We start from the raw sequence: 14,325 nt of genomic DNA on the forward strand, positions 1-14,325 counted from the left end.
CGACGGATAGTGGAATATTGACAATCAATAAAAACAAGAAGGGAGGATAAGTTAAGAGGTAAAATCGAGGAGCTGTAAAGGTGATATTATACCCGCTTAAAAATAATACGCCCGTATAAAAAATTATTATTTTATTTTCTAGGAGACTTGTTTGATTATAGTAACAGTCAAAATTTGCAATTGGCTGCATCCTACTTTGATTACAATAAAGTTACGCACAAATTATAAACCGCATTACAGCGGTTTTAAATTTTTAATCCACTCTAATACTTATTAGAGTAAGTTCACGTACAGACTCACGCAGATGCAATCGAGTTAGGCATTCATAGTAAAATATTTGACAGCGAAAGCATGCAGCTCACTTTGTCAGCGTCGCGTTTGTAGTATCTAATGGCCGACCTTGTACATATCGCGAAGGTGCAGTAGACGGTCCTTTAGTGCAAGCACTAAAACGAAGTAATAAAACGTGTTACAACAGGAGCTGTTTCGCCGTTCTGCTCGGCGATAGTTAGCTTTCGCAAGATTTACAGCTTCTACGGAGAATGATTCTTCATTTTCTCGCGCCTCGAACTCTCGAATACTTCTCGTTTATCTCTAAGAAGATGAAGGATGAAGACGTACGGCGGAAGAGAGGAGATTTATGTTGATATTTAATGCCGGCAGCGTTGCAAGTATTCAAACAATAAGTAGTTTAAACATGTATCATTAAACGCTGTTACATTTTTATTTCTTTCAGCTCGAACGTGATTAAAAGAGCATTTTTTTAAATAAAGTTAGTATTCCAAGATCCTATTTATCTATATTGACAATGTCATACGTATTATACACAATTAAACTAAACGTTGAATGATCGATAACAAAGTAAATAAAAAATGTTTGAATAAAATAAAACGAATGATTCGTTTATTCCATGCTGCACAATTATTTATCTTTTCCACTGACACATGTCTATATATGCAGAAATGCAAATTATATTTGCATTTCTTCTATAAAATATTTTTGTCATTCCGTCACAGTTAATTTTTAATTTACATACTTTGAAATATACTTCGTACGAAATGTATTAGCCCTCCTTCATCAAACAATATTATTCCACTTTTCTTTTCTGATCATGATAAATTCTTCGCGCTTACGAATGGTACCTACTACTGTTACTTATTGCTTGGCGAATGCCGCGAGTGTCACTGTGCCGTAAATCGGTTAGACTTGCACAGGGCGGATGCAATTACGAATCTCCTATGCTATGCAGTGCATCGTAAGATATTAACAGCCGCGCGCGTTGTAATTTTTGTTCCGACGTGTTTTATCCAGACGCGTTATTGTCTCGCCCGTGAGTGTGAGAATAAAAAAAAAGGGGAAAATGATGCCGACATTGAGAAATTTACGCCGGCTTGTTTGCCGTGTAGAGTGTAATTTTCTTAATTTCGCGCTTAATGTATATACTTTACGGTTCCACGATAGCCAGATAATATTTCAAAGCTTTAGCTATTTTTTTTGCATGGTAACCACGCTGAGCTGACTACGCAATTAATTTTTCTTCGTCCTCGCGTTCACAATCGCGACCATACGTATATGCACTAAAGTTGAAAATTGCCTGATAAAGTTGCTGGCTTGCAAAATAGTGTGCAAATTTAAATGAAGACTTGCTAACGAATCTAAATGAAACACGTGGTATTTGTAGAGAATAAAACTCATAAAATGTCTCTTAGTTGTAATCCAATTAGGATCAGTATTTGTCAGATTAATTTTTCTTGCAAGAACATAATGTATTGGTTTATAAAAAAAGCTAATACATGCTCGTAGAATTTATAACTTTGTTTCATAAGATGAATTTTTGATAGAAACTTCAATATTTGTGTTATTTTCTTATTATAAAAATAAAGATTTCTCTACATTCTGTAAAAAAACCTGCAAAATATTACATAATAAAAATCTTCCGATGAAAAATGTAATATTTATTTTATTATTCAATAATTTGTTGAACAATGTCTTTTGTTATTCCATTATTGTTTATAGTTTGTCTAAAAAATAAAGATATTTATATTGACTATATTTCAAAATCGAGCTTCTTGTAGATGACAGTGAAATATGATTTTTAATTTAGCGAGATATTCTATCGAAGATAAAATTGTACGAAGGCGTGTGCTCTTGCGCCACAAGCAAAGGTGCGCCAGACGCGTGTGTTTGTTAATCCTTTGAAATACGCAGGGGAAAATACCGGGATATCTGTTGCAGCGCAAAAACTTGACTTCCTAACAAATGCAAGGAAACCTGCACAAAGCGTAATTGCACATTTCGCACTTTTAGAATTAAGAGCATTAACCAACTCAGTGAAACAATTAAAAAGATGTCATTAAGCAAGAATTAAGTTGACAGTGACACTCAAAGCTCCACCGATCCTGAACATCAAAGGAATAATTACAAAAGAATCCCGAACTATTACTGTCACCTGCGTGATTTCAGGACACGAAAAAAATTTCGAATTTTTGAAACTGACGTCCGAGATATAAACGCGCCAGAGAAATGGCTTTACAACTATACTAATTGCACTTTTGCTAGAGATTCAAATCAGGCATATGATTGATAGAGATACGCTTTTTGGTCGAGCTGCGTAGCAACAGAGGCAGCTTCATAGGATTCCAGCGGCTATCGTTCCGTACCAGTATCGAACCGCAACGTCACGCGGTGATTGACAAAGGGGTTCGAGGGAGAAAGGGAGATAGTAATTAGTCGTCCTCAACGAAAATTATCTGCTCGCGTACGCGTAACTAATTAATTGCGCATACGTTTGTCTTCGCAACACCTTTACGGGAGATGTGGGTAGCAACATACGCTTTCATTAATAATTCTCGCGCATTGTGTAGCATTACGCTGCAGTATTGTACTGTCGTGAAGGTAAAGTGTGTACGCTTGCATCGTTCGTTCACCAATGTCTGTTGAAATTAACAGAATTCACAATCTTGCTTTTAGTAAGCTGATGTAGTTATTAATTGAATTATATGTTATTAATGTACGAGACCAAAAATAATGTTTTCTTTTCCCGTAATTAAATAAAGATTCACTTTACCTCGCGATAAGAATAAATATGGAATCTTTTCTGCGATGCGCTTCCTTCGACGTAGAGTAAACTTTCGTTAAAAAGAGCGTCGTCGGGGTGAAGGAAATGTTAACTAACGAGGGCGTTTCTCCTTCAACACAAGAGCTTGACCCGTCCAACCTACTATTCTTGAACGTACCAATTGCTGGCCGAAAGCAGATCAGCGGCAATGTTGCTCTCTCTCTCTCCCCCCTCTCCCTCTCTCTTCTTCCCCCTCCCCCTCTCTATCTATGCGCAAATGGCCGTTATGTTACACCTGCAATTAAATCGGACGCATCTCAATCAATTGTAAATTTAACACATTCTTTCGAGTATAAAATAAAAAATGATTTATTTATTGTATATAATATACTTAAGATAGATAAGGTGCAAGCTCTTACGCTTAAGTATTCTTCTATGACAATTCTGGAAAAATTAGTTTTGGCATTATCTCTTGTGATCATCGTGATGGTAAGCGTTAGCATGGACTTCTTGCAACTTGAGGCAAATGCGATAATGCAAAGTAGAGCGAGGAGAAAATAGCGCTGTAAAATACCTTCGCCTCACTGACGACGAGCCACGGAAATGACCTTCAGTAACGAGTAAAGAGCCTTTTTCTTCGCCACTAACGTTAAATTGCGTTCTAATTGCAAGCACGCGGCGTGCTTCGGATGCCGACAGAATTATGAAAATACGTTTTCTGATCCTCCCTTTGCATTTTATTACGAGCCGTTGATTCCCGGCGCCGCGTTACAATTCGCCACGTCTACGTCAAACGGGTAAACGCATTACGCGCAAAAAAATATCGCGGTTTGCCGACCCGTCTTGGCTGTATGGTATTTAATTATATTTTCGCAATTCACCGAGTTCTTTCGAACTATGTAAGTACAATATCTAGATTGTGACGTAGTTGTGTACGAAGCTGCATTACAGGAATTTTTGCATGTATTTATGTTACTCTCTTTTTCTCTCTTTCTCTCTCTCTCTCTCTTTCTCCCTTTCTCTCTCTTTTTCTCCCCCTCTTTCTCTCTCTCTCTCTCTCTCTCTCTCTCTCTCTCTCTCTCTTTTTCATCACTTTTTTCATACCTTTCTCAGCGACACGACACTAGGAACAAAGACTCGCATTTTCACCACACATTGCGCTCGATGTGACCGTCCAGGCTTCATCTCATGTTGACGTTGAATCTTCGTATTAGACGAAGAATTACACAGCCACATTTAGCGGAAAATAGGGTTTTAAGCAGAGGTGAGCTTTTGAAACCGCACAGTGTCAAGCAGAATTTGTGAAAAATGTATTTTGTGTATTGTGCATAAAGTAGAATTACTGCAGCTACGTTAAAACATTTTAATTAACACAACAATTAAAAAAAATTCTATGTCCGTATTTATTAAAAGTTGATAAGCACGTGAAACTATAAACTTAAAATCAGCTGCAAATTACAAACATTTTTATAAATGCAAATAAATAATGTAATAAGTAAAAAATTTATTTCCTTTTGTTTGCAATTAAATTCCACTGTATCTTTGTACTTTGTGAGGATTAGCTATTCAAATATCAAAATTGAAAAGAATTATATTTCTTAATGCGTGTCGACGTCCGCTATTTTTGTCGAAGAGAAACATGCAAAGCTTGTCAAACTAAAGTTTGATGCGGTAGAGTGATGTAGCCTGCATGTCATAAGCGCAATTAGTAAATTTGTTCGGTCAGACTTCAAGTAGAAATTTCAGAGTTTAGTCGGGCGCGTGGCGCATAGACTTTGGGGCGTACGTGCCCGGAACTCCTTATAAGCGAACGTGGTCGGCTCGATTACGGTGAACAAGGGGGTAAAGAGCGCAGTCACCCTTAAATTACCTCGATGAAACGGCAAATCGTCGACAATATCGTCTACCCGGGGTTAGGGAAAGGGGGGGGGGGCGAACGAACCGACCATTTCGTCGTGGGATCGGTCCTTGCGTGGAGCGGATTCGTAATATACGCGGGACGCGAGTAGCGGCATCGTCGCTGCACCTACCGATCGAGATGGTGGATCAAAAATAGACGCGATCCGCTCCGTTCGATCGAACGGGTCACGGAAGAAATCCTTAATTTCCTATTCATATGTCCTAACGCGCGCCAACCTATACGACGGAAATGTAACCGCTTATGAGCGACTGCTGTATGCCGCGTGTTACGAAAGGGATCGCGTCTCCGTGTTAGTGGTTACTATTGGCGAGTCTGTCGATGGAATTCAACATCGCTGGGCCACGCATCCGTTCCGATGTCGGCGGAAAGCAAACGGTGCACTCGGACGGGGACAGACACACCGACCCATTCATGTTTATGGAAGCTGGTCCATTTGCCGGGATCACCGGTGGAAACTACCCGGCATAAGCTTTAACCCCGACGTTGAAATGCCGAGCTGCTGGCGTTGCTGCCGCTTTGGTACATTCATATCTCACTGACAGACGCGCATCTTACTCGAAGGCCTGCGGGCATCGCGTTATCAGTGCGTTTTTAAGAGTTTGCAAGAAAATATTCCCGCTAACTCTAATTCGTGTTTTCACCGCATATTTAGCGAGCACAATTTAGAGTGTCTCGTTAAAAGAATTTTTTTATATTAATATCTCAAGTAATATAATTAATTAAATAAGTTATTTTACAAATGCGTACACGGAAAAAAAGAATTTGCTGGCAAATTTTACGCTGTTAAAGCGAAACATGTGTTAGTTGTTATATGGATAGCAAAAAAATTTGTTACGGATGTTAATTTTATTTGCTGCAAATAATTTTACCAAATCTGCAAATTATATCGCAACAAATTGATTTTTACCTTGCCATCAAAATTTGTATTGGCAGCGACAATTTTACTGCATTAGCAAAATATATTTGTTAGAAATAAATTATTTTGTTGTAGCAACAAATGTGTCTCTACGAATAAATATACTCAGCATAATTCATCTATTCTACCAGCGAAATAGATTTTGCTGATATATTGAATAATTTAAATTAGTTTGAATTAATAGCAAAGTTTTGTCGCTATCACATCTAATTTGCAATAGCAACGAGGATTTCGCTGCGATAGCAAAATTCTGTTGTTCCGTTTATGTTATGGAGCGAAACAATTCTTTTCTATAAATTTTATTTTTTTAATGTTAATACGCGCAAAAGTTTGATGGAAATATCGGTAAAAGTATAATCATATATTGAGCTATGCATCAAAAGAATATATATATTGTATCCTAAACATTAAAAGCAGAATCGGCAAACAACATTCGTTTTAACATTACTAGCCATTAATGATTCGATAATGCGATCGCTCGAAGGGAATAACAAACATTATTATAACAATGTCATGATGTGATTACCGCAAACTTGGCACCAATACCGATCAATTTAACGGCATCACCGTCTAGTGTGAATTATCGAGCGGTAGCTTACCCTAAGAATCGATTCACCGAACTATTACAGCTATGATTACAAAGCTATCTAACCCCTCGCGAGCGGAAGTTGATTTGGCTCGTGGCAACAGTGCGGTCATAGGTCGTCCGCTTGCTGTCTCGACGGTCTAATTAACGAGACTAATTGACAAAGTTCCCTGTGAGAATCGTCTTGTCGATCTGGCGCTCATAATTGGAAATACATTTCGCAACCAAGTCGATAGCAAACCGGAATACTCACTCATCCATTTGCCATTCGATGAAATAATGCCAGTTGTAACAATTTGCTTGCATATGTGTCTACATATCTGTGAATCAAAATATATATGATTTTCATAACGATCGCTATCGGAATTCTTTATATACATTCTACTATTCTGAAATATATTTATATCGACTTGCCTGTAAGTTATCTATCACAAAAAATTATAAGTATTCGTTATTGCACAAACAAATTGTGCAAATTAATTCGATATTCACAGTATGTTAATATTAATGTTAATATTAATGTGCTACATGGCTCTATGCCAATTAAAATATTCTATTTATCTATATAATTGATTATCTAATTTCTATAATTCATGCATATATTTCACATATTTAAAGAAACAAATATTTTAATAATTATTTATTTATTATCGAAATGCATTTTGACTTTTTCGGCACGTGAGAATTCTTTTTTTTTATTGGTGATTTTTATCTGCGATTGAAAAAAGAGCGAAAAGCTATTAGAGTTCGTTAAAATATCGACATGTAGATGATTCCGTCGAAACCGTTTTGATTTGTTAAAATATGGGCAATTTTTGAATTACATGTGATTAATTAATCAAAAAATTATTTAAATAAGATAAAATGACGTTGGAAATTTTGTTCGCCTTCGAAATCACGTACAATTATTTTATCATTCTATAACCATTTTATTCTTTAATGATCTACGTTTGCTAGAGAAGACGTAGTAAAAAGATAAAATCTAAAAAGCGAAGAGAGAGGCTGTATCGAAGATGGCGTTGAGCGGTTTTCAGAGAAACTTCCGACGATTTTGCTGTCAGTCGACCTGCTCGCCAGGACGGCAGCAACGAAGTATGAAAATTGCTTGGCCACTTTGTCTCCGCGCGGGAAGTAGCTATGACGGCGCGAACTGTGAGGGGACACGGCCCGTTTCTCACGTCAGGACGGCTATAACATATGGACACGAAGCGCGGAATAGTGTGCGGAAGCCTCGCAGAAAATAATAAGAACCCCCACGTGCCGGGAGAGTCAAGAGGCATTTGGATTCGCGCCACGCCACGCTGAAAGAATAAAGCTGTTCACTTTTGATACGTACACGAAATCCATTGTAGAGGTGAGCGCCATTGACAAAATGAATGATGGTTATATGGCGCCGAGCGTCCCGCCGCCCCTTACCGACGCTATAAATCGTCCTTTGCAGAACTGGCCGTTTTCAATGCGGCGGATATGCTACTGCGTGCTGCCTTTCTTCGTTTCCCCTTTTGCGTTATCATCCAAGCACAGCGCGATCGCCGAGATAAAATCGCGCCGGTTCGGCATATTCGAGGAAACGATAGCTGGCTGTAACAAACAAACAAACAAAGGAATTTTTCATTAAATCTAACGCTTAATACATTTTGACTATCGTCAAAATAATTCTCGCTCTGATATTTTCTAAGTTTCATTATAGTTGTCTCATCTTGAGCGCGATGTACGACAAGATTTATTTCTCGTCTACGAAGAACACACGCTCCGTTCTGTTCAGTCTCATTAGTATGACACGCGCGGTCTACATATGTGTTAATATAGAATTAGATGCGGCCAACCGCGAGTGCAGGCATTACGAGCTGCATACCAAAACTGCCGCATATTGAACACGTAACAAGTGCAGCCACCGGAATTAATTGCCATTATTTCGGTAATTACATTTCTAGCAAATAATCGCATTTGTGTAAATGCTCCAGCCGACTGACTTCACAAACTCTCTCCTGACGGTGCTCTGAGAAACCTGCAAAGAGAAACGACATTACTCAAAGACTGGAGACAGACTATTTGCTGACCACTTCGAATCTCCGTGCTGAGAGTACGCCATTTTCTTCACGGCGTCTCGAACAGCTTGCAATGAAATTTCGCGTCGCGTAACAACGTCAATGAGATGAGTAGATTGCGGGCGCGCGCGCGCGCGCTTGCAATACGATCGTTGCATCGACCGTCAGAAGTACCTCGGATCGTTTTACAATCATCGTTTTCATTTTGACGCCCGCCTAGGAGTCGTCAAAGTTACTAATGTCAGGTAACAAGCATCATACGCCCGCACGCGTCTGTACACCAGGTGCACGGCGACGAACCGATCGATATACGTGTAGCGGAGAACCAGCCAGTGCAAATAACAATCCCGGTGGGACTCTGGAGCGTGGCCGCGCAACGTCTGTCACTGATATTTGCCCCGTGATAATCCTGTATACGTCTATTTGCGTCCATATCATTCCGAAAATAACTGTCGCCAGGAACGAATATGTTTTTTGCGCGTCGTCCGCGATCGACGACTCGCGTTCGAAACGTCTTCAACTATTTTCTCACGCATTCTCTCGCATCGTTTTCCAATTCCTCTCTCTACCCTTTGTCCCTTTTTTTTTTCATTGTTTTTTCACGTGACGCATCTTTCCAATATGCGGAGAAGTTATTTCGCATCTACCGGATGAAGATTATATGCAGCGGATGTATCGAGCACACTATTCGCACGAGGACCATGAAAGATTCGGGAATAGAAATGCATTTTATGCATTGCATATCGCGGTGCCACGTGCGTGTAGTAATGCCATAAGGGAGATAGTTTCCGCCGTTTGTTAAAATTCCACACGCGTGTTGGCAAAATAGTAACTAGATATCAATACGGTTATACAAACTCACGAAATGGAAGTGTACCGCGGGACGAACTACCAACAATTTGGCGCGTGTAACATATCTCTGCGGCAAAAAGCCATATACAATATATTTGAAATTCAGAATTTGCACTTTTGTGACTATTCAATAGAGTGAAAATTATTGCTTAACGTGTAAATTTTCTTATGTAAGCAATATAATAAATACATGCTGATCTTAACATGAAAAATCGAAGGCACATTAAAATCAATAGTGATTGTCAAAAATGTGTTACTTATAAATTAAAAAAAAAAAAACGAAGAATTTTAGCGAAAAAGCAAAATGTCTGTTATTTTAGCAGAATAAAAAATTAACTACATATTTAATAGTAAATTTACGAGAACAAATATGCAATTTTCGAGACGCTATATATAAAATTTATAATATATCTCAAGCCTTTTAATATTGTAAACACGTTATATAGGGAAAATGGAACGAGGAGTGATAATGTTGAAGGGAGGAATGGCTGATTATTTGTCCACCGTAAATATCATTACCCGTGCTATCGAAGGATGTTACTATATGTAATTCCGCGCAATCGTAAAATTTTCAACGAACGCTAATGGCAAATATTTGCACGAATTTCCGATTTCAAACGGGACAAAAGTGTTACAGCACGATCATCAACGGAGAACAAGAATCGCAGTGACGCGGAAAATGCGGGGAACTTCAAAGCAAGCGACAGTATGGCTCGTTTTATTATCTACGGCCTCTGCGCTCCGCTCTAATTTCATTTCATTTAATATAATTACGAGGGCCGTGTGTCACGAGCACCGTACATATACGAGAACTTCGCGCCTGCGTGGGCCTCAATTGCCGAAGGGCACGTACAAACGCGTTTTATTGTGTAAGCCTAATTTGCAATCATGCAATTTCATACGTGTTGTACAATAAAGATAAGGCGAGCAAAATTAACAGACAGTGTCATCGCTCTGTTGTCCATTAAAAAATTAAAAAATGTCATTACTTCCTTAACTATTATTAATAGAGCATAAAATCAATTAATTAATATTATAAGAATTAATTACTTGATATTAAAGACGAATAACTATGGCATAAATATGAAAATTATAAATTAATGTAATAAATAAGAAATATGTAGAAACGGAATGAAATATACATCCAATTAAATACTTACATCATTTGCATTAGACACATTCCTCGATATTGCGAGAAATTTCGAATATGCAATTTTATCATTCCAGAATTGGCGCAATGCTATTCAAAGCACGAATACAAATGCATGATTTAAGCTGATAATCGTGTAAAATAGCTTCCATCTACCGCATGTATTAATTGATACGTATTAATTAATAATTTTATTCTAATAATTTATATTTGAAAGCGTTTAATTCTTGCTTACTGTGAAGTCTTATTTTATTCAATTTCTTCTTCTAATTTGAAAATATTTCGTACATTCTGTTAAATCTGGCCTAAGGGAATATGCGTCTCACAGGTACTATCCATTATCCAAGATGCAGAGAACTTTTCTGAAAAATTCGTGAACTATAAAGTCCAGTATGGCACATTCGCGCATTGCATCGTAGTCGTCTGAAAATACGCAGCGTCGATATGTGGAAATATGGAAGATCACACGTATAAGCAGGGCCGCAGATGCCGTGACAAAACTGCGAACAAAAAAAGTCGAGACCCACCGCGAGAAAATATGCGGAAAACTGTCGAGGACAAATGTCGTATGTATAATACTTAAAGATGAGTTTTGTCGTTTCTTCTTCTGCTTGCATTTTCAGCCGGTTGTGTGCAGAGGTAGCACTTGCATTTTTGCTCATTGCTGTTATTCTTTGCGCAACGTCGATGTAAAAATAAGCCCGTTAATTATCTTCTTGTATAATGAAAAAATACGCGAAATAAATGATATGTTAGTCCGATTGTTATATTTTACAAAATACTTCTTTTACATATATATTATTTATAAAAATAAAAGTTAGAAATATGTTGTAATAATATTATTTTATTTCTTTTAATTTATTCACAAAACCGTATTTTCCATATTTATCTACAATTTTATATTTCTGTTCTACATTTCGAAAGTTAATTGCTTCATAACGGAGTAAAATTTAACTGACAAAGAGAATTCTACGTAAATTTATTTATATGAGCCAGCTACTCATTGCAGATCTGCACGAGAAACTCGGGCTTTTGCATAGTGCAAAATGGCGACCTCATTTATAGTTTGCACCGTTTCAACGACGGCAATAAGGATGCTGCTAGAAATATTCGCCTGAAACTTACCGTATTCAGGGACTCAACATCCGTTTAAACATTACATTGCGTATGATGTAGATATAGATATTGCAGGCAAAGTTCTAAAAATTAAAGTAGGGCGACGTTTCAGAAGCTTAAATCAATGTTCTAAGACCATGTAAGTTTGTATGTCGATTGTTTAAGTCGAGTGTATGAAGTTTACGTTGTCGAGCACGGTCAACACAGAAAGGATGAACAGCGGGGATTTCCCGTATAAGCGTTGAAGCACTGATCTTGCTAGCTTTGATTCTAAGCTTTGCTGCGAGAAGCAAGAATATAGATATCCACAAATATAAAATATTTACTTTCTATTAATTTACGAAATATTATCTTAAGATTAAGAGAAAAATGATCTTAATTGTAAAATTGTTGTCCAACTGTAATCTGTCATTCAAGAAATGTAAGAAATATAAGCTAGTTGTGTCGCCGCTTTAAAATATCCTAAGAATAAAATATTTTTACTGCAGAAACATATTTTATCCTCTGGCAGGGGAAAAATAACGGGTCCAATCACGATTGTATGCAGGCCGTCCGAGTTAGAATATCCTGTTATCTAGAAAAAGAAAGGGGTTGAAGAAACTCCGTCGGCTACGTGCTGACGCAGGCCGAAAGTATCTCGATATATCAATATCAGGCGTGCCAAAAACTTTGAATACACCTTGACGACGTGCTACGTGCGGCGGAAGTTTTCCTCACTTTTAGAGTGCTATCCGCAGAAAGGTATTCCCGCTAAACTTCTTCCCCGAACGAGATAAAGCGATAGCAAAGTCGATAAGCTGATTTGATCGTAACAATAGAAGCCTGGCTTACAACGTACATATTGTGTGATAACCAGGAGTTCCTACACAGTTCCGGCATATCGATTCACGAGAAGCGCTAGAAGATGAAGTATACGCCTGGGACCAGAACGATTCTGCTTGTATAAATATTCAAAAGCACGTGCAAGATAAACAATAAAACAGAAATTTTTTAACACAAGAAATCTAGTCTCGAGAATATATCTTAATTCGCTTTCCTTGAACAACATAAATTTTAATCATTAAATTTTACATCTATAAAACAACGTGTGTACGTTATTAAAATATTATAAATTTCTTAGACAAGTATACAAAACAATTATCAGATATTATTGTAGAAATATTGAAAATTGACTTAAAAAGAGTGGCGTAAATGCTACGTGTTAAGAAAGGCTATCAAAGGTTTCGCGATGACTTCGACCGCTGCTCGAGTCTAAACATACTGAATTAACGATCAACTTTTCTCAGCACGCACTTTTATCACGTCAATATTCAGTGTTATAACTGGTAGTCTGCGTTATTAACACCGTAAATGCAGTGCGGCATGCTACGGCTGGCTGGCGGAAACCTCGCGGTCTACGTAAAGTTTGCGCAGCGAGAGATGTAGGCTCGAGGGTGGAGAACTCGGGTTGGTACTTGGATCTGGTTTCTCGATCGTCTTGCTCGCTTGGTACAGGGGAGAAACCGCTGGATCGTGAATGTACCGACGATGTCGCTGGTTTAACGGCACCGTATCCAGCGACGGCTGTGTAATTTAATGAGCATAAAAGCCAGAGGCACGATTAATACGCGCGCCAAAACGGGGACGACGAGGACGACGTTGTCGACAAGACACGGCTGTATGTGCAGCGCCGATTTCGGAGATATGTGACGTCAGGATCACAGAAAATTTTCACTTCACCACAAGTTCTCTTTAATTTTAGTGGATCTTTTAATCTTTGCACCAAGCACTGGCCGGATATTTTCGTAACATTAGTGAGAAAAAAATATTAAAAAAATAATAATTTTGCTTAAAATAAAAACACAACTAAAAACTAGCATAGCTCTACCTCTTTCAAAAATAAGAAATGTAATACTATGTTTTAGAAGGATAATATCGTTTCTAATTAACATTAAAAAAACATCTCTCTGATCTCTTGGTGCCAGGAAACTAGTGAGCAGTATGTTCTTATGTTATTCTTGCTTCTTGAAAGAAGCGCAAGGCAAGTCGCAATGCAATACAGTCGTTTGCTGCAATTTGTAGCGTTATTATATAACTTAAAGAAGAGACAGTGAAATATATATTTCATAGTAGGTCATCGAAAACTCAGACATAGATTATCGCTCGACACGAGAATCGAAAAAAAGGAAAACGGGCAATACATTTCGCAACATCACAAGTGCACGATTTTTGTAGCTGCACGCGAGCGAAATGATGTCGCCGCGACTTGCAAGTTTGCGCGACCGGCCGGCCGGTAGGGGTGGAAAAGTTCAACTTCAGAATTTACGGGCTGACGCGGGGAAAAAAGTTTCGGCACACATCTGGATGCGGCCGACCGATAATCGATATGTGCGGCCATTCTTGCCGTGTCGCCGGCACGCCGGCACTCTGAAGTCAAAATTTTTCGACTAATTTGATCGCTAATGCCTTTCCAAGCCATTTGATAATGCTGCGAAAGTGGAAAAGTTGCACATAGAGAGGATATTTATTTAACATTGGACTTTCTATTGCGCTGTGCTTTATTTTCGTTGCACTTGCGTTTGAGGCATCATCAAACTATTTGTTGCTACTAAAAGTTTTCATTACTTCCTGTAATCAACTAAAGGGATATTCGTGTAAGCGAAATACAGTGAAAAATATTCTAAAACTTAAATGTATGA

The sequence above is a fragment of the Linepithema humile genome, chromosome 6 (assembly GCF_040581485.1).
Source record: "Linepithema humile isolate Giens D197 chromosome 6, Lhum_UNIL_v1.0, whole genome shotgun sequence".
Classification (NCBI taxonomy): domain Eukaryota; kingdom Metazoa; phylum Arthropoda; class Insecta; order Hymenoptera; family Formicidae; genus Linepithema; species Linepithema humile.